Source organism: Mesoplodon mirus (genome assembly GCF_964341445.2).
Source record: "Mesoplodon mirus genome assembly, chromosome: 16".
NCBI lineage: Eukaryota > Metazoa > Chordata > Mammalia > Artiodactyla > Ziphiidae > Mesoplodon > Mesoplodon mirus.
The window spans coordinates 38442976-38468520 of NC_138992.1; the positions used below are offsets into that span (position 1 = coordinate 38442976).

At 41.0% G+C, this 25545-nt stretch overlaps 1 protein-coding gene across 3 annotated transcripts in view; it reads left to right on the plus strand.

The window, feature by feature from the left end:
• Positions 1-7811: 7811 nt before the first annotated feature.
• The window catches only part of LOC309792204 (uncharacterized protein), a 62754-nt gene continuing 45020 nt past the window's right edge, over positions 7812-25545 (plus strand). The window contains exons 1-2 of one of the 3 annotated variants that reach the window (XR_014291619.1): positions 7812-7896; positions 8338-8445. The gene's annotated coding sequence lies outside the window, so the exon portion shown is untranslated. Of the gene's footprint in view, positions 7897-8337; positions 8446-18518; positions 22565-25545 lie in introns of those variants that run through there. The other 2 variants (XR_014291620.1, XM_082601618.1) reach the window with 2 other exon arrangements.

Consider the following 25545-nt stretch of genomic DNA (forward strand, 5'->3'; position numbering starts at 1 on the left):
GACTAGCAGTGAAGAGAATATTTTTATAACAGGACTTTTCTCCTCCTAAAAGCTAGCTCTGTTCTTGAAAAGCCCCAGTCCTGTGCCCCCGCAGCTGACGCAAGGGGAGGCCCTCTTTATTTTTTATCACCTTCCCCACACCTTAAGGCTCCCAGTTACCGAACATACCATCCAGGAGTGTTAGGTGCCCCCTTGAGCTCCCCACCTATTTGAGGGAAATCACAATATTTGTGTTCCTGTTGCTCCTAGAATTGGCTTAGTTGTACTCTGAGAGGTACAGAGAAAGCAAAGACAGAGTCCTTAGCATCAGAGAGCTAACATCTAGTTGAGGATATAAAAATGTATGTATCTAAAGCAATTAGGGTATAGTATTAATTAAAGTTCTTTTACTTACAGGCAACAGAAACCATCTCTTCCCCCTTAAGCAAAAGGGGAAAATTACTGGGTGGAGACAAGGGAATCACCCAAAACTGAAGGAGAGTTTGACAACCAGGATGCAGTGTGTACAGAATCCAGGGCGGCCCGGGGATCTTAGTAGTGGGAATGCGGACCTTCTCTGTTGAGATTTGTCATATGGGGTGTTCACTGGGGTAAATGGGAGTGGGGACAGATTCTCTCATCTGCATTTTAGAAAACACTGGAAAATATAAAGAAGAAAATGAAACCCACCCAGTGTCTTACCTCCTAGAGACACCCACTGTTATGCCTCTAATACGTATTCCTCCGGTCTTATATTCTGTGAGAAGGTGGATGAGTATGTGTATTTCTCACGAGGTTGAGGTCCTCCTACACTTTATACTGTTTTGTGTCTTGCTCTTTTCACTTAACATTGTACTGTAAACATTGAACTGTCATTGAAAGCTTTTTTGAAAAGATGACTTTTAGTGGCTGAATAATTTTATCATGTGGCTGCCTTTAATTTATTTACCAGTCCCCTGGTGTTGGACATTTCCAATTTTTCATTGCTATAAATGACACTGTAATAAATATCATGGTACATTGAATCATTGAAATTTATGATTAAGAAAAAGACTATGGGGCTTCCCTGGTGGTGCAGTGGTTGAGAATCCACCTGACAGTGCAGGGGACACGGGTTTGAGCCCTGGTCCAGGAAGATCACACATGCCGAGGAGCAACTAAGTCCATGAGCCACAACTACTGAGCCTGTGCTCTAGAGCCATCGAGGCACAACTACTGAAGCCCGTGCACCTAGAGCCCGTGCTCTGCAACAAGAGGAGCCAACGCAATGAGAAGCCTGCGCACCACAACGAAGAGTAGCCCCCGCTCGCCGCAACTAGAGAGAAGCCCACATGCAGCAACGAAGACCCAACGCAGCCAAAAATAGAAATAAATCAATAAATAAATTTATTTAAAGAAAAAGAAAGAAAAAGGCTATGACCAAGCATTTAAGATAGACCCTCACATGCTTTTAAATACCTGCATCACTTGAAGGATTCTGCCCAGCCAGAGCTCTGTTCCATTACCTTTGCCATTCTAGAGGGGGTATCTTTCTCTGCGTGTGAAGGATGACATTCTGTAAATCACTGACTGCTTATTGTTCTAAACAGATCAACAGTCACTGGAAAGAAAGAGTGACCTCAAAGTCTAATCAATAACAGGCCAATTATCTATTCTTGGTCCCCAGAGATGAATCTATGCTGTGGAAGCTAGGGAGAGTCAACTGATTGCCTTCTGATTTTAGGAGACTTTGCCATGGGTCAGGAGAGGAAGGAGGCAGATGTGTCTGGAAGGCAGATAAAATTTAGTTGACCATCAGGGACCCCAGAAACCTCTAGTTTGCAATTTTTTATTTAACCAACACTTACCATGTGTCATAAGAGGTTCACTCATATTCAGTGACTTAATCCTCCTGCCAACTCTATAAGGCAGGTATTACTGCTAATGTCATTTTATGGATGAGGAGACTAAGTCACAGAGTCATAGTAAGGGACGTGCTGGAATTTGAACACCACCACCACCTTGCTTCCATGAATATATTAAAGTTTATATTCAGAAATTAGGATGTTTGAAAAATGCCCAAACATTATCATCAAAGAGCATCAAGACAATGTGCCATTTTTTCTTTCACTGGATTTTAGTATTTCTATGTTATCCTATATAACTCAATTACCAGCAACCTGAGTGTCCTCAGGTTTTCCTGCTTTTACTTTAATATCGTAAGAACTGGCTCAAACCCTATAGTGAACATTGTGGTTGCTTCCCCAGCATCCATGTACCACACCCCTTCCTCCATGTATAGAAGCCATTGATTTGAGTGGGGTTGACCCTGCCCCCAACCTTAAGGGTAGGCCTGTTGGTGTCAGCATAACCTTACCGCTCTGTCTCAGAGATGAGGAGTAACCAAGCTCTGAGCCCATCAGTGCTTTGCATTTCATGGCCACAGGGACTGGGTCAATCTTGCACAGTACCAGATTTTCTTTACTAAGTGGGGAAGAAAAGAGCTCTCTTTTGCATCTCACCTTTCTCCTTTCTCCTTTGCATCTAAAAGGGACCTAGTCCCTTTTTCTTTGACTTACCTTCCCAAGGAACCAGTAACACAAGACAGAGTATGTAACAGATGGTTACTGGAAGTTAAGGATAATGGAAGTGGTTACAGACTACACAGAACAACAAACAACGTAAGATATTGGCCCATTCTTCAAAGTCTCTGTGCTATCCTTCCAATCTGGCTCTCTTTTCTTTTTAAGTACCAGCACCCACCATCTTGTTTAACACCCCTTCCTCTGGTCCACCTTCCTTGCATCTTCTTTATTCTCCCCATCTTCCTGGGTCCCTCACCCTCTCCCTCTGTGCCCACTCTGAAAAACTAAACCACTTTCATTTCCTTTGCAAACTAGTTCAGCCTTCCTTTGCCCTAACTTCCTCTTCATATCAAGGCCTATGTTTATTCCCTTAACCTCTTAGAGAAGGACTCAAAGTTTTCTAAACAAAAACTTCTTTGTTGCTTAGGAAGAATTCTAAGGTAACTTCCAGCTTTCAGATTTTTTTTTATGTTAGACAATTAAAGAAAATATTATCTACCCATCACACACATAGACTTCTTCCCTGGCTTCACATTCCACATCCCATCAGCCATGACATTCTATTGATTATGTATCTGAGAACGGTCCCACGCTGACCTCCTCCATTCCCACCTCACCCCACCCACGCCACTCTGCAGCTCTAGTTTGGGCCATCACTGTCTCTGCCCTAGACTGGGGCTTCCAAATATCATCCCGCAGACTCTGATGAAGTTTGCACCAATCTGCAGGGAAAAATAAAATTAAAGACAATGCAGTGAGTTTCTAGATATGTCTAAATTTATTTAAAATAAAAAACTCAAAAAATGAAGTTGGACTCTTACCTTACAATATATACCAGAATTAATTCAAAATGGATCAAGGGCCTAAATGTAAGATCTAAAACCAGAAAACTCTTTGAAGAAAACATACGGGAAAGTTTCATGACATTAGATTTAGCAACAATTTCCTGGATATGATTCTAAAAGCACCTGCAACAAAGGAAAAAATCGATAAAAATTGGACTTCATCAAAATATAAAACTTCTGTGCATCAAAAGATACTATCGAGGGCTTCCCTGGTGGCGCAGTGGTTGGGAGTCCGCCTGCCGATGCAGGGGACACGGGTTTGTGCCCCGGTCCGGGAAGATCCCACATGCCGTGGAGCGGCTAGGCCCGTGAGCCATGACCGCTGAGCCTGTGCCTCCGGAGCCTGTGCTCTGCAACGGGAGAGTCCACAACAGTGGGAGGCCTGTGTACCGCAAAAAAAAAAAAAAAAAAAAAAAAAGATACTATCGAGAGAGCAAAAGATAACCCATGGAATGGGAGAAAATATTTGCAAATCATCTATCTGATAAGAGAGTAATATCCAGAATATATAAAGAAGTCCTGCAATCCAACAACAAAATGACTAGATTAAAAAATGGGCAAAGGACTTGAACAGATATTTTTCCAAAGAAGATATGCAAATGGCCAATAAACGCATAAAAGGATTCTCAGTATCACTAATCATTAGGGAAATGCAAATTAAAACCACGATGAGATATCACTTCACATTCAATCAGATGGCAGTTATAAAAAATGAAACAAAACAAAACAAAATATCAACTATTCGTAAGGATATGGAGAAAGCAGAACCCTTGTGCATTGCCCATGGGAACGTAAAACTGTGCAGCCAATGTAAAACTGTGCAGTGGAGAACAGTATGGCGGTTCCTCAGAAAATTAAACATAGAATTATCAACATGGAATTATGATCCAGTAATTCCGTGGGAAAAAAGTGTCCACTGACAGATAAATGAGTAGACAAAACATGGTATATACACAAAAGGAATATTATTCATCCTTAAAAAAGGAGGAGATTCTGACACATGCTACAACACGGATGAACTTTGAAGATATTATTCTGAATGAAGTAAGCCAGTCTCTAAATGACAAATATTATATGATTCCATTTGTATGAGGTACCTAGAAGAGTCAAACTTCTAGAGACAGAAAGTAGAATGGTGACCGCCAGGAGATGAAGGGATGGGAGAAAGGGGAGTTAGTGTTTAAGGAGTATAGACTTTCAGTTGGAGAAGATGAAAACATTCTGGAGATGGATGGTGGTGATGGTTACAGAACAATGCAAATATACGTAATGCCACAGAATTGTAAACTTAAAAATGGTCAAGATGGTAAATGTTGTGTAATGTATATTTTACCACAATTAAAAAAATCTATTAAAAAAAGAACTCCCCTCTAATCTGAGATTGTCCTTCATACATTTTTGGTATGAAAATGTGTTTCATTAAAAATAAAATCTCGGGGCTTCCCTGGTGGCGCAGTGGTTGGGAGTCCGCCTGCCGATGCAGGGAACACGGGTTCGGGCCCCGGTCCGGGAAGATCCCACATGCCGCGGAGCAGCTGGGCCCGTGAGCCATGGCCACTGAGCCTGCGCATCCAGAGCCTGTGCTCTGCAGCGGGAGAGGTCGCAGCAGTGAGAGGCCTGCGTACGGCAAAAAAAAAAAAAAAAAAATCTCAAATAATCTTTTTCCCCTTAATCCTTATTTAGAAAAATAAAAAAGCTGACAAATTGAAAAAAATAATAGTTGATGATACTACTGTTATTACCATTACTGGTCCATGAAATCCTAGAGGTTCAGGAACTACTGTTCTAGTCTACCTGCTAACTTGCCTTCTGGTCTCCTCCACACCACTCCAGAATCATATTTCTGAGATCTCATCATGTTACTGTTTCAAACCCTTCAGAAACTCTTATTACTCACACTGCTGAAATCCAGGGGAGGTTGCATGCAACCCAAGTGTAACAAGATGATCCATGGGGTGCAAGAAGAAATGTAGAATTACAATTTCTATTAAATTTTCATTCTGTCATTAATAAGTATTTATTAAGTATTTTTCTGTGCCAGGGCCCATCTAGGTACTGGGGATAGGCAGTGAATAAAAGAATAATTCCCTGCCCTCAGGGAGCTTATACTCTAGTGTGCAACTTATAACCCACCTGGCATATTAGTACAGTATATCAATTATAGGTAAATAAATAAATAAATATACACTAGGGGTGTACACTCCAAAAAAGATTTTTATTGAATAAAACTACACAATCAAAATGTTGGACATCCCTGTCTTAAAGCATAAAATCCAAATGCCTTGATATGGGACATGTGTTTTTCATCATTTTTCAACACTCTCTATCTCATTAGTTATGGTCTAACTTTTCCAAATTGCTGGCCATTTCTTCAGCAGGCCCTTGTGACCCACAGATCTGCATATGCACACCTTCTGCCTAAAATGCCCTCATTCATCTGGCAAACCAATGCACTTCCAAGAGTCACTTTGATGACCTTTGCCTCATCCCCAAACACAGATTTAGCTGGATTTAGGCACTTTGCTTCCACGATAGGAACTGGAATTTCCAAATGTCATACCACAGACACTGTAGACACTATTATTGTATTATCTTGGCAGGTATTATGGATCAGATACTCAAAATCCCCTTTCCCCCTTGCCTATCTGTACAATAAAGCCTGGAAACTTATCTTTCTAGACTCCCTTGCAGCTAGATACAATCATGCAGAACAGTCTATCCAGTGAAATGCAAGTGAGGATCCCTGAGGAATCCCACAGGCATTTCCTCCAATAAACCTCCTGTACATCTAATCCCAGGTGGCATCTTCTTCTCAGAAGACCCAAACTAACATATCAGAAAATTTGAGTAATTTGCCTGAGCTAATGGCATGGGTGGAGTTTGAACACATGTACTTTTCACTCCAAAGACCAAACAAGTTATTTCCAACACACTGCATTATAATTTTGTATTGAGTTAAATAGTACCTTCCCCCGCCCCCCAAAGATATGTCTACATCCTAACTCCTGGAACCTGTGAATGTGACCTTATTTGTAAAAAGAGTCTTTGCAGATGTAATTAAGTACCTTGAGATGAGATCATCCTGGATTACGTGGGTGGGTCCCAGAACCAATGACAGGTGTTATTATAGACGCAAGAGGAGAAGACATAAACACAGGGAAAAGGTCATGTGAAGACCAAGGCAGAGATTGGGTGATGCAGCCACAATCCAAGGGACACCTTGAGCCACCATAAACTGCAAGAGGCAAGGAGATGTTCCCCTAGAATCTTCAGAGGGAGTGTGGCCCTGCCAACATCTTGATTTCAGCCTTCCAGCTTCCAGAACTGTGAGATAATAAATTTCTGTTCAGTGACCGAGTTTGCGGTAATTTGTAGCAGCAGCCAAGAGAAACTAATACTAAATTTTTCTTGTTCTCTATCTTGGTACTAGCACAGAACCTGACACATAGTATATGTTTTAAAAGAGTGAATTAGTTAATAGATTAATACATGGGGATGATGAAACAAAGCTTGACATTGTTTCCAAGTAACTTGGACTGAACGTTATATAACTGTACTTGATGACAGATTTCCAGTATGAGGTTATCTAGGAAGAGAACTAATATTTATTGAGCGGCTGCTGTGTACCAGAAACCCAGATAAGTTTCATAAATTACATTACAGTAGGACGATTATAAATTATAGCGGTAAAGGCAAGGCTTTGGAGTCAAATTTGAACTCTGATTCTTATTAGCTGTATGACCTTCGGCAAATTACTTAAACTGTCTTAGCCACAATTTCTTATCGGAAAAGTGGGGAAATGAATCCTATCTCCCCACCCTGTTTTCGAGGATTAAAGGAGATAAATAGCTGAGCACAGTGCCAGGCACCCAGAAAATCTCAACAAACATGAGTTATTATGAGGGTAACATGGTCGTGGGTGCAGAGGGAGGTGCTGGAATTGGACCCTCACCTGAGAACAACAGGTGCTAAGTGACGGCTTGCTGAGACGAGCCCTGTAGGTCACCTTGGCCTGTAGGAGGCAGTGTGGTTTAAGCTATCTTGCCAGTACCCTCCCCTTGGAAGGGCGCCTCGGGGCGGGAGGGGGCTCTCAGCAGCAGGAAGCTGTCGGGACGGGGCGGGGGTTACTTCCGGCAGAGGGTTGATTTGGGGGCGAGCTGAAGCCTCGTCTCCACACCAGGGAGCAGGCAGTAGGAAGACCCTCACGGAGCTCTCCAGAGCACGTAACAGGAGAGCCCGCATTTGGGTGCCTGCCCATACACTGGGAACAAAGGGCCCCTCGAGGCGCTGTCGTGACCAGCTGAGAGGGTTACGAGCTTACAAGCGACAGTCTCGTAAAACGAGACCGGCCTCTCCATCCTCCGCCCCCCACGCCGCCGCAGTGCATGCTGGGAAGCGGGAGGCGTTGCTAGAACGGGAAGAAGCCGGACCACCCCCCTCCAAAGCGCTGCTGTCAGCCCTGAGCGCGTTCCAGTCCCTCGGGGAAACTTAAAAAAAAAAAATTCTTGGTATGCCCAGATATTCCGATTTAACTGGTCTGGAACGGAACCCAGGCATTGACATTTTTAATGAGCAGCCTGAATTGGGAACCACTTCCCTAAAGCCTGTGCTTGGGAGAAGGTGGAAGGTTGCCAGATTTAGCAAACAAAATGAGCGGTACTTAGATGAAAACGTTATTTATCTAGAACTCTAATTTCATTGGCGTTCTGCAGTTTTAAGAGGGAAGGAAAAGTGCTGAAAATGGACCGAAGGTTGAAATTTTAAAATGAACAGGGCAGAATCTTAAGGAATGAAAATAACCGTTTAATGATAAAAGGTGACGGAAACACTATGGAATTGGGCTGATCTGTCACTTAAAGGAGCAGCTACCCAGTGAGAAATGGGGGGGGGGGTTGAGAGTTTGGGAGCAATTTCAGGAAAAATAAACCGTTTCATGTTTATGACCCCAGTGAACTGAGATTCCCAGTAAACCAGTGATATCACGCTGACCTTGCCCCAGAGATGAACAAACAGAAGCCTGGAGAATTTACGTGATTTGTGCAAGTTCAACACAGCTGGTAAGTGACAGAGCCAGGATTTGAACCTAAGTTAATTTGGCTCAAAAAAAAAAAGGGGGGGGTGAGTGGGAGTTAATGGAGTAGAAAGCTCTTTCTACTGTGCCATAATGACTTTCAGAAGTGTGGTTTTTTTTTTTTTTTTTGGTATTAGTAATATTAACAGATTGATTCCCTAAAACCATAGTTAACCCATAAAATAGCCCAGGGAAACCCAAGTTCATTTGAGGTAGGGGCTGGAGTTGGGCATTCTGGAGCCTTGGAGGCCCAGACCCTCTGGACTGGCCTGTTCCTGTCTCCCGGCCCTGCCCTGGGTGAACAGGGTGAGCGGCTGAGCTGGGACATGCCTGTCTCCTGTCCTGTCCTCTCAGTTGCTGAGCAGTCAAATGGCTGCATGGTTGTTTACTTTGTGGCGATTTCTGCTGCTCCATCAACATGTTGACTGCTTAAATTTCTGTATTTTGATTAAATGCCATCTCACTGTGCCTGTACTTGTTGTGCTTGAGTCCTGAGGCTGTTTTAGGAAAGGGTACAATTTTGTAAATGAAATGGAGAAAAATAAACAAAACCACCTGTTCTGCAAGACTGCGTGCTGCCCAGTGGAGCTCTCCCATCTGTCCCTCCCTCCCCGACTCCCTCCCACCAAAGGAGGGAGGTTTCCTATCCCCATCCAAAAGTAATCTTTAGATGGGGCCTCCCAGTCACAGGGCCTTGGCTTTGGGGGGCTGAGAACAAGCTGTCGTGACAGGCGGGGGCAGCGACTCATAGTGTGGGGGAAGACAGGCTGCTGAGGGCGGCTGGTACCCAAATTACCTTATGCTCCCATATGTGAAAGAGGCAAAGCTTACTAATGAGTAATACCAGCCTTCGGCTCGCCCATTCCCACCACCTGGTAAAGGAAAATGTGTCTTTCCCCCCTCAGCTCCCCTCTTTCCTCACCCACATGTGGAATTCCATGTTTGCCAGCCTGCCTCCAGGGATTTTGAGACATGGGGTAGAGGGATGGGTGCAGCCAGGACTACAAGAAACAGGAGGGAAGAGAAAAGGAACTAAAGTGGAGGGGTTTGTGGACTGGGCTTTCAGGAACGTTTTTGGTAGAGTTGAGAATAAGATACAAAATAAGTTTTAGGCTGGGAGAGAAAAGGTCTTTTTTTTTCTAAATAATTTATTGAGGTGAAATGCACATAACATAAAATTATCCTTTTTAGAGTGAAAAATTCAGTGGCGTTTAGTTACATTCACCATGTTGTGGAACCACCACCTATCTATTTCTGAAACATTTTCATCACCTCAAAGTAAAACCCTGAGAAAGGGTAGTTTAAGATGGTCGATATGGAATAGGAATTGGATCCCTTAATGTTCTTTTTTTTTTTTTTTTTTTTTGCGATACGCGGGCCTCTCACTGTTGTGGCCTCTCCCGTTGCGGAGCACAGGCTCCGGACGCGCAGGCTCAGCAGCCATGGCTTACGGGCCTAGCCGCTCCGCGGCATGTGGGATCTTCCCGGACCGGGGCACGAACCCGTGTCCCCTGCATCGGCAGGCGGACTCTCAACCACTGCGCCACCAGGGAAGCCCCCTTTAATGTTCTTTAAGAGAAGTAAGTGAAAATCTCTTGGGGTTTGTTCTTAATAACTTGAGTTGTGGACTTTGGTAGGACTTTGACCTACCCAAACTAGGCCATAAGGTCCCTGGGGGTTATTGGGTTCCATATACACATACAGTGATCCCACAGTTACCCCATTGCCCCCTGGCAGGAGACCCGCAGGAACACTTCACCCTAAACACAGCATTAGGTCCTGCACATCCCAGACTATGGGTTCCTCACAGTGGCCTTGGTATTTGTCATGACATGATTTCACCGGGTCAGATGGTGGGAGGGACAGGAGGCATTCTCTGTGATATGTCCTGTATCCACATCCTCTAAGGAGGGTCTGGCCTTAGTATCCTGCAGGAAAGGCCCCCACCAGCAGCTTTGGAGTTCAAACTTTGAGTATACCCAGAATCCTTGAAGTACCCTTCAGATAAGTGGAGCTACTCACTCCCATCCATACATTCCCTGCAACTTCTCATTTCTTAGTCTTCTCAAGTATCCATCCCACCCGCTCTCTCCCCCAGTCCCTTACCCCAGATGACCAGGTGCTAATAGCCTTTTAACTCTTTCCATCTTCATATAATGATACAAGATTACTTTCACATAGATATATAGATTATATATCAGATAGAGGATAGATGATAAATAGATAAATCTCTGTATATGTTGGGTTTGGGGGAGTTCATTGCTTTCTCTGGAAAAATTAGATTATGGATTTTGTACATATTCTATTTCTCACTCAAAAATACCTTGTGGAAATCCCTCTGTCACCTGGTATGGTTCTAATTCATTGTTTTGAGTTGGCTTACATAATAATTCATGATGAAACTCTTTCATAATTTATCCATTATTTATCTTTCTCTTGAAAGACATTTGTCTGTTTTACGTTTCTGTCACTACAAACTGTGAAGCAATAAATATTCTTAAGCCTGTATCTTTATGTACTGATGCTTTTGCTTCTACCGAATAGATTCCAAGGTTGAAGGGCATGTGTATTTTAAAATTTATTATATATTTCTAGATTGCTTTCAAAAAGGCCCAAACATCATATTTTCAGTAGTAAAATATGGAGAATGCTTTACCCACACCCCTACTAGCAACAGTCGCTATCACTCTTGTTTTAATATTTTCCATTCAGATCGTCTTAAAGTGATATTTCATTGTAAACTTAATTTGCAGTTTGTGGGCTACTGGTGAGCTTGAGCATCTTTTCAAGTTTGTTGAGAATTTGGATTTGCTTTTCTGTGAATTATCTATTCATAGTCTTTGCCCATTTTTTGATTGGGCAATTTGTAGGAGCTCTTTTTATAGTATTGTTATTTATCATTTATCTGTCATCTGTAAAACTTTTTCCCTCCAAATCTATCACTTACGTATTATCTTAGTGGCATTTTCAATTTAAGTCACATATGTCTTTCTTTCAGAGGTTCTGGGTTTCCTGTTCTGATAAGAAGATTCCCCAACCCATGTATTTACCTAGATTTTCTTCTAAGCTATTTATTGTTTTATTTTATACAAATGTAACAAGTCTTATATATGTCTAAAATTTGTTTCTGTATATAGCATAAGATGGGATTCAACTTGTTCTAGTAAGTTGAGCTAGTATCATTTATTAAATAATCTATTCTTTCCCTGCTGTCTTGAATTATCAGCTTTGTATTAAATGCTCACATGTACCGGGATTGATTTTTTTCATCCCCTATTCTGTACCTCTTACTGTTGGTCTCTTCCTGTACTAATACACAATGACTTAATTACTATAGCTTTTTGGAGTGCTCTGATACTGATAAGGTTACACGTCTCTTATTGTTATTCTTTTTCCTATTTTTCTTATCTTCTGAACATTTATTGTCTGTGTAAGTTCTAAGCACATTCTATCCAATTGAAAAACAAAACCTGTTGGAGGCAAAGTAAGTCTGTGGTATTAGAAGTCAAGATAGTAGATGGTTTCTCCTTGGTGTTGGGGGACACTGGGAGGGGACGGGATGGGGAACTTAAGGAGTGCTGGTTATGTTATATGTCTTTATGGGGATGTTAGTTACATGGGCACACTTATGGTTTGGCACTTTTCTGTATGTACACTATACTTCAAAACCAATTTACTTACAATCAAAAAATCTACTGGTGCTGTGGAGAGAAATCAAAGACCTAAATAAATGAGAGGGGGACCATGTCTGTGGATTGAGAGACTCAACATAGTAAAGATAACTAATTCTCTCCAAAGTGATATACAAATATAATGCAATTCCTATTAAAACCCCAGCCAAAAAAAAAAAAAAACCCACAAACTACTGGGATTATAAGTGGCATTGTATTACATTTATATTTGGGGGGAGAAGGAATTTGTTAAGATATTAACTCCTCTGAACAAATTGTTTGGTGTTAAAATTTCTTCAGATTTTGTTTCGATTTTTTTCATAAGATTTTTTTCCATAGTCTTATGTTTCTTTTATATTTATCCCTCAATATTTTATAGATTTTGCCACTAAAATTAATTGAGTATTTTCCTCATTTCTATTTTTAGGTGAACATGCGATAGTATAGAGAAATGATAATTTTTGTATGCGTTTCTGTAAAATTTGTCACCTTACCAAATTCTTCATTAATTTGAGTGTTTTCTTAAAACTAGAGTTTCCTGGGTTTTCTAGGAATGCATTCATGTGGTCAATGGAAGAAAATATTATCAAATATTTATGTCAGTTACTTAATTTTATGTTCTTATTATATTTTCTAAAAACCTCCAAGGCAATGTTAAACAAGAATGTTAATAGCAGGCATAAATCTGAAAAGAAGAGATAAAACCATGAGCAAAAAGAAATATTCCAATACTTTATTTCTTCTTTCACATGCTTGTACTAATCACTTCATTTTCTTACCTTATGACATTTGTTTTAATCTCTGAATCTTGAAGAAAATGTTGAGTTACAATGGCAATAGTGGGCATTTTGGTCTGGATTTGATTTTAATTGAAGTGCTTTTGGTGTTTGACCAATGAGAATGATATTGGCTATTGGTTTTTGATAAAGAGACTTTATTATATACAACAACTATCATTTCATTCTTATTTTCCTTAAAGCTTTAATATGGATGGCTGCTGAATTTTATCAAATGCCTTTTCAGGAACTATTGATAGGGTATGGTTTTTCACTTTTAATTTATTGATGAAAATGTTTATGTTGATAGATTTATTGATGTTGTGCTTTGTAATCCTAGAATAAACTCTGCTTAGTTACAGTATTTTTTTTTTTGCCACATGGCTAGATTCTATTTGTTAATATTTTATCTAGCATTAAAATCATGCTTGCTTCGTAAAATAAATTGAGAAGCTTTCAATTTTTTCCATGGTCTAGAATAAATTAATTAACACTGATATTATCTATTCTTTGAAGATTAGAAAGCTGAGCTGTTAAAACCATCTGTCCTGATACCCTTGTTAATGGTTGATATTTAACAACCTTTCTTTTCTCTCCCACTAAAATTGTTATTCAGGTTTTCACTTGGATTAATTTTGGTAATTTCCTCTAGATCTTCAAATTTATTGTCATAGAATTAGCATATAATAAATTCTTATAATTATTTTAATCTCTTCTGTATCTGTGATGATGGCTCTTTTTCACTCCCAATTGTGTCTATTTTTTTAAATTGAGGTATAATTGACACACAACATTATGTGTTTCAGGTGTTCTTGTTTATTTTTTATTTATTTATTTATTTTTTAATCATCCAAAATTTTTGTATTATTCTTAATTAGAGCAATGCTCTTGGGACCGTTGATGTCATCTGCAGCTTTTGATCCAATGTTGGCTACGTGGCTGAGACAAATCTGGGACGTGGGGGGATGGGACGTGTGGGAAAGGGTGGAGCATCCCGACCCAGCCCATCCATGAGCCCCTGAGTCCCAGGGCAGATGCTGGCACGCAGGTGGCTCTGGGCTCTCACGTCTGGGGAGCGTTCTTGTTTATTTTTTTGTTCTCACTTTTCTTTAAACAGACTAGGGAAGGGTTTATCAATTTCATTGAACTTTTTAAGAACAAGCCTTTGGATTTGTTCAGTAGTGTCTCGTATGATTTTCTTTTCTATTTAGTTCACTCTGCTTTCATGTTTACTAACTCTCTTTTAGAAGACTTTATCTTCCTCCTTCCTTCGCCTTTCTCTCTCCAGAGGAGATATAATAAATGCTTTTGCTTTGTTGCCTCATCTGTCTCCCACTTCTGGGTTTTGCTGAGATACAAAAGAGTTTTTCATTCTGGATTATTATTATTATTATTAGAATTTCCTTGGAATGTTCCTTGCCTATTTTAAGAATCCTCATTTAGAATTTATATTACACGTTCTCAGGCAATCTACTATTATGGATTTAGATATTACACATATTTATATAAATAGCAAGCATCATAGCTCACTACTCTTTTCTTTTACTTATTCTTTTTTCCTGATCTTGAGGTCTCTGCTATGATTCATTTGTTGTTTAATTAGAGCCCTTTCTTTAGTATTTTCCCCAGACAGGGCGTGGGAATAATATATTCCCTGAATTCTTACACGCCCCAAATATCTTTCTTTCTCGCTGACAGATGAAGGCTAACTTGGCCAGCAGAGGAATCCTAAGTTGCAGTCCTTTTTCTCACAAGTCCATAAATGTTACTCTCCTAGTTTTCAATGCAGCAGTGTTGAGTGCCAATGTGCTTCTCCTTTCTTGTTCTTTTTACCTGTAAACCTGAAAGATTTATTGCTTTACCTTTGGAATTTGGAAATTGACCAAGATATACCTGGGTGTAGAATTTGGTGAAAACTTGCAAGACAGGTACTGATCTTTCCTCATCTATACCAAATTTTCTTGCATCACTGTTTGTTGCCTCTCTCCAGCTGTTCCTCCTTCTCCTTCTGGAATTTCTGTTTTCCCTATGGAAGCCATCAGTTCTGTGGTTTGAATTGTTTCTTCCACTTGATCCTCTAGGCCCTGAATTGAGTCTCAACACTGACTATCCTACTCTTTACTTAACTCAATTTGTTTTAATTTGAAAATCACATTTGCCTATTTAAATTCTAGGCTGTCTTCTGAAGGTGTTTTAAAAATCTCCTCAGCACCTCTTATTACTGTTATTGTTTTGTATAGTTTGTAGACGATCTCCTCCAGTAGCTCTAAAATTTTACAAGTCTTTATTTTTTATGTTTTGATTGCTTTGTTTATTATTTCTCTCTCTCTAGCTGTTGTCCTTCTCTGATGTATTATTTTTCTTTGTTTAATCCTTGGAGTTTGGGTATAGTTGCTAAGAGCCTTCTGCAGCATCACTTCCGAGAGTAGTGGAAGGCCCTGTGGTCTCTGTTGTAGGGGCTGCCAGTGGAGCAAACAGTGGGTTGTCAGATCCCTGTGAAGGCACCACAGGAAGGAAGACTTTAGGTTTCCCATCTTTTCATGAGATCCCAACCTCAAGGATGAAATCACTAACTTCCCTTTTCAGCTCTTGAGTTGGAATATACCAGTGGATACAGACATGCCCTGGGGTGGGCAGTCCCTCAGGCCAGCTCCCCCAAGATCCTCAGTGTTCAGACCCTCACCTGAGTCCTTCAGACACTAGTGGCCAGGCTCTTAGGTGGCCCAGAGGGGAAAAAAGTCATTTGACTACACAGGCGCCCCCTTACCAGTTGCCAGCATCTGTCTGGATTAGGTAGGATAGACAGTCTGGAATTGTGGTTGGGAGGGAAGGGTGGTCAGGACATCTTCCCTAGTTCCTGCTCATTTCTACAAGTCAAAACTCTACCCATCCTTAAAGGTTGTTTTAAAAAACCACTTCCTTTATGAATCTCTTTCTGATCCTCATGTCCCAGTGGCTCTCAACTCTGGCTGGACATTGGTATCTCCTGAGGAGCTTTAAAAAAACACCAATGCCTGGGTCCACCCTGAAAGATTCTGAATTATCAGGTTGGGCTCTGGGATTTGTAAAGCCCTCCTGGCGACTCTACCAGATACAGCCTGATTGAACATCACTCATCTCACCTGATGTGATCATTCCCTCCCACCTTCTCACAGCATCCAGTCTTTCCTGTGTTATACCTTTCAGGGATGAATTTTATCCTCCTACCAGTAAGCTTCTTGAGCTCACATTCATTTATTCATGCAGTAATTGTCATTTGTTTCTTTCATTCACTCATTCATTTATTCATTCAACAAACATTTAGTGTCTATTGTACTCCAGGTGTCAGACCCTGGAAGATTCAAAGATGAATAAAAGTCTCTGAGAAAATATATTTACAGACTTGTATGAGTTTAGTTAGGGTTTTTCAAAGGAAGAGGATCTTCTCATACTTTTCCCTAAAATAAACCGGGAGGAAACTGCTATGGACTGCTTGCCTGAAAAGTGCTTTTGTGAGAAAAGGTGCTATCACAAATTCAATTTTTAAAAATCCAGATAGGGCTTCCCTGGTGGCGCAGTGGTTGGGAGTCCGCCTGCCGATGCAGGGGATGCAGGTTCGTGCCCCGGTCTGGGAAGATCCCACTTGCCGCAGAGCAGCTGGGCCCGTGAGCCATGGCTGCTGAGCCTGCACATCCAGAGCCTGTGCTCCGCCACAGGAGAGGCCACAACAGTGAGAGGCCCGCGTACCACAAAAAAAAAAAAAAAAAAAAAAAATCCAGATAAATAAAGACTGCAGTGTCAATTGTTGACAGAGACAAGTGGGAAGAGCCAGAGAGATCTGTGAGTAGGCAAACCTCAAAAGCCACATAGCACGCAGGCTCGTGTCACTAGCAGCTGATGCTTCCTAACCCAGCATCTAAACTCTGGGGAGAAATGATGGCAAAGTTACCATTTCTTGACACAAATTTCTCTTTTTTTTCCAGAAGTGGGTGTATTCAGAGGCACTATATGAATAACGTTTGCTCTGAGTCATGGAAATGAAAAAACATTTCTGACTATGAAGTTTTGGGTGCAGTGTAATGTTTGCCAGTCCCCTGTACACACTGGTGAGGAGGGAGTGTTTTGGGGGTAGGACTCCCTGCCTGAGAACTGGGTGACGATGCAGTTCTGGCCCCTCTGGGACATTTTCCTCCATGGTCATGAGCACCCCTCACACACAACTGGGTGCCCAGGTGGTCTGTTTTCATCCTGAGTGAACATTTGTGTGGACCAGCTTTCACAAATGGGCAGATGGAATGCCAGAGGAAGGGGTGTCTATGATGACAGGCTGTTTTAGGCTAAATTCTATAAGCTCCGGACAGAGTAAGGAAAATTGGCTTCTGAGTTAGAACCAAAAATGCCACAAAATTAGAGGAATTTCCCCCTCTCTTATTTATTGCATTTAGAGTCCCATCTCACCTATCTGGAACCTAGCCAAGAGCCAAGAAAGAAACCAAAAAATAAAAATTTTAAAAAGCCTCTAATAAGTGTAGCTGGAGATAGTGGAAGTCCTACCGTGTGGACACTCAGGCACTTTCCATCTAGGAAGACCCAGCTCTCACCCAACAGCCATTTTCTTTTCTTTACACACAGTTTTAACAAGTTTGAGGATCTGGTATCCAAACCTAGATGGATAGTTACACATTGGAAGCGATGTAACGGATGCTATAGACATACGCACTGACAGCCATGAGAAGCAAGCAGGAGACAGAAAAAAGGAAATGTGCATACAGCGGCATGTCTCCATCTTTTCAGCCCACTCTACTTTCAATAAATGTGAACATTTCGCCTCCTTCCAGAGCTTCTGACACCTCAGGTAGATACACCCTCCCTCCTTGCCACACTGGCTGGCCTGAGAAGTAGACTCTGAGTTGGAGGTTGGCACACAGGAGCTTTATTAAAGAGTGAACATGGCATCCATGCTGTGGAAGGGAGACAAGGAAGTAGGAGTCACTTCTGGAAAAAGAGAAATTTGTGGCGAGAGAAGGGAACTTTGTTGTTTTTTTTTGTGGAGTTTAGATTCCAGCTTGAAAATTCAAACTACAGTATAACCCGACAGTAGCCTTAGCCAACTCCAAGGAAAGAGCTGGAGCTAGCATAGTTCTTCTGAGTTGTCCTTAGTTGGATGAAGATGTCCATCTTATATTCCTGTATTGAAGGTCATTGAACATAAGCTGTCTAGGCTCCTTGGGTGCAGAGGCTCTCAGAAGGGGCTGGCAGGTGAAAGCTCTCTGTTGACAACGCTCTGCAGCTGAGGCAAAAGTCCTTCATGGAAGGAGACCTGGGTGGCACATCACAGTGTCCACCAAACTCCGTGACTCATCCCCTGGAGGACTAGGATATTCTCACCTTCTCTGTGTCTCACTTGATTGATGGCTATGACAGAGACTGCTAAGTATCCATCAAATATCCATTCCAGATATTCTGGTAATGATAGCAGGGCTAGAATATATTATTTTCCTGTCATCCTCATTAGTACGTATAGCCATTGGTTTTGGCCAGTGAGATATAAACATCAATATGTGTGGAGATCTGGAGAAGCCTTTGCAGAAGTTGATGGCTCAGCTTTCTCCCTTCTTCCTTTCCACTACCAGTGATGTGGACCAGTTAGATGGGCTCTGGCAGCCATCTCGGACCAAAAGGTAACTTTAAAGACAGAAGCTATGTACTTGCAAGGTAGATCAGAAGAACAGGAGGAACCTGACTCCCCAGTGACACTGGAGCCGCCAGACCACATCTGGACTGATGTCTCTGGACTTCTTTTTATAAAAGAAATAAACATCTATCTTGTTTAAACAATTGTTATTTTGAGTTTTCTGTTTTACAGCCAAATTTGACCCCGGCAGATTCAAGGGCCAAGCTCTACTGGGGATTTCTTATGGTTGAGATAGAGATTTTTTGCTTCCTTAATAATTCTGGAATCTATCTCCTCTCCATTGCCCCTGTCCCTTTAGTGGAAGTCCTTACTGTTTCTCCCTTGAATCTTCACCCCCTCCAATAAGTAGTCTGTACCGCTGCCAGAGGGATCTTCTAAATGACAAGTTTGATTATATCACTCCCACTGTTAAAAACCTTTCCACTTTGTTATAAAGCAGAAACTAATAAAAAAAAATTAAATTAAATTTAAAAAAAAGAAAAAAAAAACCTTTCCAGAGGCTGGTAAGCTCTGACTTGTTTGTGATAGGATGTTTTGTCTTATGAATTGAATATTAGGGCCTGAGCATGTCCTACTCTGTACTTGTATTTATTCGTTACACGGTTTATATCGTGTCAATATGTGTCCAAGGAACATTGCTAGAAACATCACTGGAAGTTCCTGCAGGAGAGGAAGCCACTGGTGAGCACTGTATCCTACAATAGCCAATGAAATAACAAATTTATTTGCTAGTAAGCTGGGCGTTGGGCACATCTAAATCCACTTAGGAATCATAGTCCAGCAGCCACCTCTTTCCCCAACCACACAGTCTTACTCCTCTTAGTAACATTTCATTGCTATCTGAGCCATTCCGTTTTTCCTTCCTGTATCAGTGCTCTGATCACTCCCAGGATTTTTTTGCAATGAAAATGCGGATTACAGACCCACAGCTGAACCTTTAGTCACCTCTAAAGCTCCGTAGGATGAATTGTTTTCATTGGTTTTCAGAAGCTATCAGTGGGTTCCATTGTGTTGTTTTACTATATCAGTATTCTCCTTCCCGTGAAGATGTCTTTGCCTTTATTTTTGTGTGTGGTGCATTTAAAAAAACGTTTGTTCTGAGATCTTTGTAGATTCACATACTGTTGTGAGAAATAATAATAGTAATAACAATACCCTTCACTTGATTTCTTCCAATGGTAATATCTTGGGTAATTTTTGTACAGTATCACAATCAGGAGATTGACATTGATACAATCTGCATTAATTTTTTCAAAAATTTTATTGTTTTCCTTCTTTTTAGATACATTATATACTTAAAAGGCAGTAACTCTTGCACCGTCAAGTTGTAGTAGAAGATATACAATGTACTCTTTTTACTTCTGTTCGTATGTATTGTACAGAGCCTGTGTGCTTTTTGTAATGTAAACAAAAAATTTTCAAGAGCTCCTTTTCCGCCTTGGGATAAAGTCTGGAAATCTTTACATAGTCTTCAAGCAGCTCCAATTTCTGGCCCTAACTCCTCACCCTATCCATTGCCACTCCTTACTTGGTCCCCTCACACCCCACTTTACAGATCTCCACTGCCTGAAACACCCTCTTCTAACTGGATCTAGATAATTCCCATCCATCTTTCAGCTTAAACAAAGTCTGTAACTCCTAGAAGCATTAGCTACCCTCTCTCTCAGGCTGGGTTAGATACCTTTTTATTTTTTAATTCCTTCATCCCTGGCACAAAGAAGATGCCCAATAAATATTTGTTGAATGAATGAGTAAATGAGTGAATAACTCTAACCAGTTTAGGAGAGTTGGAATAAACTGACTACTTTTTTTTCATTACCCAATTCTAGATTCCACTATTGGGAGGACTCCTGTTTAATTGCCTTCATATGGGCAGCACCTAGCACAATGCCTTTCCTATACTAAGTGTTCAATATGTGATGATGGATGACCAGAAAGGAGGTGGGAATTGAGACAAGAAGAGCAATGCGAGCACAGGCTAGGAGATAGTGTGTTCCAGGACACTGAGTGGACCGTTTGGCTCAGAAAAATCATTTTATAGGTCATTTAATCCATTTGACCAGAAAGTCTGGCTTATATCACTGGTTCTCTTAATAACAGGCATTTTCCTGGTCCCTCTTGCTCCTACACCACAAAAATAAAATATAAAAGAATCCGCAGCTTCTGCAACCCTCAGTTCTGTGAACATCATTAACCCCCATGGGCTCAGTTAGTGCCTGTGCTCATCAATAGCTATTCCCGGGATCCTAGGATCCAGAATCAAAGGGAGTGATTAGTTAGATCTGCTACATTCACCTTCAGAAAGGTAAGATTCACCTGAATGCTCATGTAAACTTAAAATGATCTTCTGAATAGCTATGCTATCGTTAAAATTTAAAGGGACACTCTCAGTACAATATTTTAGGGCAACGTGGATCTCCTGGAGCTGGAGTCCACAAGCCAGTTTTGCAGCTGGTGGTTTCTCTGGGCACCTGCAGCAGCAGCACATGCTCCTGCCCATGAGACATTCCTTTCCAGGGAGTCAGGTGCACTCCCAGTGAACCAGAGACAGGGTCATGGGAGGTGGACGCCCCCAGTTTTGAACCCTGGTTCTGCTTCTCTCCTAACATGGATTTAGCCTCCTCCATTTCCACATGTGTAAAATGTGGAAATATGGTGGTCCTACCTCATTGGGTAGTTGTGAGGATCCTTTGGGGGCAATGCATGGGAACTTACAACAGGACCAGGCACATGGCAGATTCTTGATAAATGTTTTATCATCGTTACTATAAAAGAATCACAATTGACCATGGAGTATGGGGGGCTCAGGGACAGAGGTGGGTGTTCTTATAGGCACCTCTCTTTAGTTTTTCATTTTGTTAGGTTACTGGTGCATAGATATAATTAATATTAGGTTTACCACTTGTGGAAAGCTAAATAATGCCCCATCTCCAAAGATATCTATGTCCCAATCCCTGGAACCTGTGAATGTCACCTTAAATGGCAAAAAAAAGAGAGAAGACTTTGCAGATATGATTAAGCAGGGAGATAATCCTGGATTATGCAGGTGGACTATAAATGCAATCACATGTATCCTGATAAGAAGGAGGCAGAAGGAGATCTGACACAGAAGAAGAGAAAGCAATGTGACCAAAAAGTAATGAAGTCACAAGCCAAGGAATGCCATCAGCCACCAGAAGCTGGAAAAGACAAAGAATAGTTTCTCCTCTAGAGGGAGTGTGATCCTGCTGACACCTTGATTTCAGCCTGGTGAGACTGGTTTTAGACTTCTGTCCTCTCAGACTGGGAGAGAATAAATTTCTCTCTACCAAGTTGTGCTTACAGTGGAAAATAACACACCACTTAACTATTTGGTTGAATGACTGCAATAGCTGTGTTTGTAATTTTTATTTTTCCTGTTTGTTTTTAAAGTTATTGCCCTCATTCATTACATCTTTTTAGGAAAAAAAAAAAAAAAACCATTAGAAATTAATGGACCCAAGTATAGGCCCTGAACCAAGATGGTGAAGTAGAAGGAGGTGCTTTCACTCCCTCTTGTGAGAACACCAGAATCACAACTAGCTGCAGGACAATCATCAACAGGAGGACGCTGAAACTCACCAAAAGAGATACCCCACATCCAAAGACAAAGGAGAAGCCACAATGAGACGGTAGGAGGGGTGCAATCACAGTAAAATCAAATCCCATAACTGCTGGGTAGGTGACTCACAGACTGGAGAGCACTTATACCACAGAAGTCCACCCACTGGAGTGAAGGTTCTGAGCCCCACCTCAGGCTTCCCAAGCTGGGGGTCCGGCAAGGGGAGGAAGAATTCCTAGAGAATCAGACTTTGAAGTCTAGTGGGATTTGATTTCAGAACTTTGACAGGACTGGGGGAAACAGAGACTCCACTCTTGGAGGGCACACACAAAGTAGTGGGTGCATCGGAACCCAGAAGAAGCAGCAGTGACCCCATAGGAGACTGAACCAGACCTACCTGCTAGTGTTGGAGGGTCTTCTGCAGAGGTGGGGAGCGGCTGTGGCTCACCTTGGGGACAAGGACACTGGCAGCAGAAGTTCCGGGAAGTACTCCTTGGCGTGAGCCCTCCCACAGTCTGCCATTAGCCCCACCAAAGAGCCCAGGTGGCTCCAGTGTTGCGTTGCCTCAGGCCAAACAAACAACAGGGAGGGAACCCAGCCCCACCCATCAGTAGTCAAGTGGATTAAAGTTTTACTGAGCTCTGCCCACCAGAGCAACAGCTCTACCCACCACCAGTACCTCCCATCAGGAAATTTGCACAAGCCTCTTAGATAGCCGCATCCACCAGAGGGCAGACAGCAGAAGTAAGAACAAAAATCCTGCAGCCTGTGGAAAAAAACCACATTCACAGAAAGATAGACAAGATGAAAAGGCATAGGGCTATCTACCAGATGAAGGAACAAGATAAAACCACAGAAAAAAAGCTAAATGAAGTGGAGATAGGCAACCTTCCAGAAAAAGAATTCAGAATAATGATAGTGAAGATGATCCAGGACCTCAGAAAAAGAATGGAGGCAAAGATCGAGAAGATGCAAGAAATGTTTAACAAAGACCTAGAAGAATTAAAGAGCAAACAAACAGAAATGAACAATACAATAACTGAAATGAAAACTACACTAGAAGGAATCAACAGCAGAATAACTGAGGCACTTCTAAAGCACTTATAAGAGGGAAGTTTATAGCTATACAAGCCTACCTCAAGAAACAAAAAAACTCTCAAATAAACAATCTAACCTTACACCTAAAGGCACCAGAGAAAGAAGAACAAACAAAACCAAAGTTAGCATAAGGAAAGAAATCATAAAGGTCAGAGCAGAAATAAATGAATTAGAAACAAAGAAAAAAATAGCAAAGATCAATAAAACTAAAAGCTGGTTCTTTGAGAAGATAAACAAAATTTATAAACTGTTATCCAGACTCATCAAGAAAGAGAGGGAGAGGACTCAAATCAATAAAATTAGAAATGAAAAAGGAGAAGTTGCAAGAGACACCACAGAAATACAAAGCATCCTAAGAGACTACTACAAGCAACTCTATGCCAATAAAATGGAAAACCTGGAAGAAACTGACAGATTCTTAAAAAGGTATAACCTTCCAAGACTGAACCAGGAAGGAATAGAAAATACAAACAGACCAATCACAAGTAATGAAATTGAAACTGTGATTAAAAATCTTCCAACAAACAAAAGTCCAGGACCAGATGGCTTCACAGGTGAATTCTATCAAACATTTAGAGAAGAGCTAACACCCATCCTTCTCAAATTTCCAAAAAATTGTGGAGGAAGGAATACTCCCAAACTCATTCTATGAGGCCCCCATCACCCTGATACCAAAACCAGACAAAGATACTACAAGAAAAGAAAATTACAGACCAACATCACTGCTGAATATAGATGCAAAAATCCTCAACAAAATACTAGCAAACAGAAACCAACAACACATTAAAAGGATCATACACCATGATCAAGTGGGATTTATCCCAGGGATGCAAGGATTCTTCAATATATGCAAATCAATCAGTGTGATACACCATATTAACAAATTGAAGAATAAAAACCATATGATCATCTCAGTAGATGCAGAAAAAGCTTTTGACAAAATTCAACACCCATTTGTGATAAAAACTCTCCAGAAAGTGGGCATAGAGGGAACCTACTTCAACATAATAAAGGCAATTTATGACAAACCCACAGCAAACATCACTCTCAATGGTGAAAAACTGAAAGCATTTCCTCTAAGATCAGGAACAAGAGAAGGATGTGCACCCTCACCACTATTATTCAACATAGTTTTGGAAGTCCTAGCCACAGCAATCAGAGAAGAAAAGGAAATAAAAGGAATACAAACTGGAAAAGAAGAAGTAAAACTGTCACTGTTTGCAGATGACATGATACTATACATAGAGAATCCTACAGATGTCACCAGAAAACCACCAGAGCTAATCAATGAATGTGGTAAAGTTGCAGGATACAAAATTAACGCACAGATATCTCTTGCATTCCTTTACACTAATGATGAAAAATCTGAAAGGGAAATTAAGGAAACACTCCCATTTACCATTGCAACAAAAAGAATAAAAGAACGAGGAATAAACCTACCTAGGGAGTCAAAAGACCTGTATGCAGAGAACTATAAGACACTGATGAAAGAAATTAAAGATGATACCAACAGATGGAGAGATATACCATGGTCTTGGATTGGAAGAATCAATATTGTGAAAATGACTTTACTACCCAAAGCAATCTACAGATTCAATGCAATCCGTATCAAATTACCAATGGCATTTTTTACAGAACTAGAACCAAAAACCTTAAAATTTGTATGGAGACACAAAAGACCCCGAATAGCTAAAGCAGTCTTGAGGGGAAAGAAACGGAGCTGGAGGAATCAGGCTCCCTGACTTCAGACTATACTACAAAGATACATTAATCAAGACAATATGGTACTGGCACAAAAACAGAAACATAGATCAATGGAACAAGATAGAACGCCCAGAGACCACACAATGTTGACCACACAGCTATGGTCAACTAATCTGTGACCAAGGAGGCAAGGATATACAATGGAGAAAAGACAGCCTCTTCAATAAGTGGTGCTGGGAAAACTGGACAGCTCCATGTGAAAGAATGAAATTAGAACACTCCCTAACACCATACACAAAAATAAACTCAAAATGGACTAGAGACCTAAATTTAAGACCAGACACTGTAAAACTCTTAGAGGAAAACATAGGAATAACGCTCTTTGACATAAATCACAGCAAGATCTTTTTTGATCCACTTCCTAGAGTAATGGAAATAAAAACAAAAATAAACAAATGGGACCTAATGAAACTTCAAAGCTTTTGGACAGCAAAAGAAACCGTAAACAAGATGAAAAGACAACCCTCAGAATGGGAGAAAATATTTGCCAATGAAACAACGGACAAAGGATTAATCTCCAAAA